General features: G+C 38.9%; 1 pseudogene; it reads left to right on the top strand.

The window, feature by feature from the left end:
• The first annotated feature begins 1,353 nt into the window (after window positions 1–1,353).
• On the top strand, window positions 1,354–2,431 carry LOC136676944 (uncharacterized; annotated as a pseudogene).
• The last annotated feature ends 278 nt before the right edge of the window (window positions 2,432–2,709 follow it).

The raw sequence follows: 2,709 nt of genomic DNA, 5'->3' as shown, positions 1-2,709 counted from the left end.
GTATTTGTGTATGTGCTTGAGTGGAGGAGATATCAATATTTATTTATTTTGGCTAGTACGGACCACGCCCGTAGAGGCTGAAACGGGGAGGTGAACTCAGAAGTCTTTGGGGAGGAGTTCATGGTCCTCCTCATTCCAAACATCCAGTATGCTGGACATTTTTTTCCTTTCCTAATTTTTTCAACGTCCCACCCACTTTTACGGGTTTCTGCCCAACTACGGCTTTCTATTGGTTGGTCAAGTACGTTTAGGTTTTTTTGGTTGGTTGTCGAAAATAGTCCTGGAAATGGCAGCTCCTGAGAAAGACGCACCCCACCTTCGTGACCAAACGTTTTTCTTCATTATTCCACATTGAAAAGTCTTTGTACATATGTTATTTTAGACATATACTGATACGAAAAATAATTATACCAACAATGGAAAGTTATTTTCACAGTGCCAAATTTCGAGCGAAACATTTATGTCCAGCTATATGGACATTTGGAATTAGTCTATGGAATGTTGCTGACTTTAGCATTCTATGTATAGCGAGTATGTGCATCTAATGATCTATATTACATGATTGGTCATAGATTTCCTGTTGTGCTTATCTTCTCATGTGTGTTTAGGCCTAACAGTAGATGTTCTTCAGTTACTAGATGATAGTGACTGCAGTGTTTAGAGTAGTGAGGATGAATATACATAGGATGGGGAAAGTGATAGGGACTCCAGTGATTCTGAGGACATGCCAGATAAAAAAGAAGAGGTAACTTAAATAAAACTTAGCTTAATGTTAAAATAAAAGGCATTGTGATTTTAATACATTTTAATGGAAATTTTTATTTAACCTAAGACTGCACTTAAAGCATGAGAAACAAATGGGTGTATAGTTACACTAATTATATATAACTATAATTGCACTGTATAGTTGTAATTGTAAATATTGTTTTTAAATTAAGGTGGTCCTTATGAAATATTTTACAGGAAGCTGAACAGTCTGAATAATCAAGGCACTTATTCAAGCATGCAGCATTCAAACCTTTTGATGTTCCAGCATATGTGGATCCACAGTACACACCTGATGCAGACAAGAGAACACTGGACACCTCAGAACTACATTCAACAGTACTTTGATGATGAATTTTGGGGTCTAGTTAGTGACCAAACTAACATATGAGCTTTGCAAAATGATACACGGCTCAAAACATCACAGTCTGAAATCAGACAACTGGTTGGGTGGCACATTGTGCTGGGATGCTCGCATTTACCACGCATTAGATTGTGTTACAAACCAGTAGTACAAATTCAAGCCGTTACTCAGATCCCAAGGGACAGGGTCTACAAATTGAGAAACAATTTGCATTTTGTCAACAATTTGGATGTCTGTGTTGATGAGCAAAAAAAAAAACCAACAGATTGTGGAAAGTTGCACCAATTATAAAGAAATTTCAAGAAACCTGCCTGAAGTTACCAAGGGCAAAAAAGTTGCAATAGATGAGCAAATGATTCCCTTCTCTGGGGCCACAGCTCTTCGATAATATGTCCCAGGCAATCCAAACCCAGTTGGCTTGAAGAATTACATTCTAGCTTCACCCAGAGGATGTGTACTTGATTTTTTTATCTATCAAGGTGCAACAACCTGGCCCGATGCTAACCCAGAGAAACCATTGGCATAGGTGGCTCAGTTGTCATGAAACTTGTGGAAACTCTACCTGTGTACTTTGACAGGTACTTCACAAGCATCCCACTGCTTGACAAGTTAAGAGAAAAAGGGCTGTTAGCAACAGGCACCATCATGACAAACAGGTTACCAATACAACACCTGCCCACCTACAGTACACTGAAAAAGGAAGGCCATGTACTGGTAAGGCACAATTAAACGTTGTGTGTTGTAAAATGGATGGACAACAGGTCTGTTGTAATGACATCCACAATCCATGGATCACAACCAAACATGACAATTAGACGCTACTCAAAAAAAGGCAAATCCTACATAGATGTTAAAAGGCCACACATTGTTGGTGCATACAACCAAAATATGGGTGGAGTAGACCTCTGCAATCGAAAGATTTCATTATACAGGATTAGCACTCAAACCAAGAAGTGGCCAGTGCATGTATTTTTTCATTTTGTGGATTTGGCCCTTGTGAATTCATGGGTTGAATATGTTCAGGATTGTGAATACTTTGGCATTGCCAAAAAAGACACCTTAGATTTGGATTTCCGTCTTTATGTTGGGGAATGTCTGGTGTTCAGTAGGGGTCAAAAGAGGAGGAGCATGGATGAGCTCACAGCTACTCTTCTGCCTCCTGTCTCCATGCACAATGCATGTCAGCCTGTGCCAAACTGGGATGTTAGACAGAGTGGGGCAGAGCATTTGCCAATGGTGGGTAAGGAAAGCACCAGCTTTCAAAGTTTGCAGGAACCCTGGTTGCAAGAAAAAATGAACTGATCCAAATGCAATGTTTTTCTGTGTATTCAAGCTGACCGAAACTGCTTTTATGAGTTTCACAAAATTTCCCGTTAAAGAAAGTGACTGAAAACAAGTGTCATGTGAGTTTTATGCGCATAATTCATTAGCTGCATTGTCATGTTGAATGTCTTTGTAGTGTTCAATAATTCTAAAAGATTTTGGTGGAAGAAATGTTTGTATTCTAAAACAAATTGTGTAAATAGAAAGGGAAAAGTAAATGTGAGCAAAACTGACATGCTGAATATTTTGACCAAAGG

The sequence above is a fragment of the Hoplias malabaricus genome, chromosome 2, assembly GCF_029633855.1.
Source record: "Hoplias malabaricus isolate fHopMal1 chromosome 2, fHopMal1.hap1, whole genome shotgun sequence".
Classification (NCBI taxonomy): domain Eukaryota; kingdom Metazoa; phylum Chordata; class Actinopteri; order Characiformes; family Erythrinidae; genus Hoplias; species Hoplias malabaricus.
This window is presented reverse-complemented; position numbering and strand designations above follow the sequence as displayed.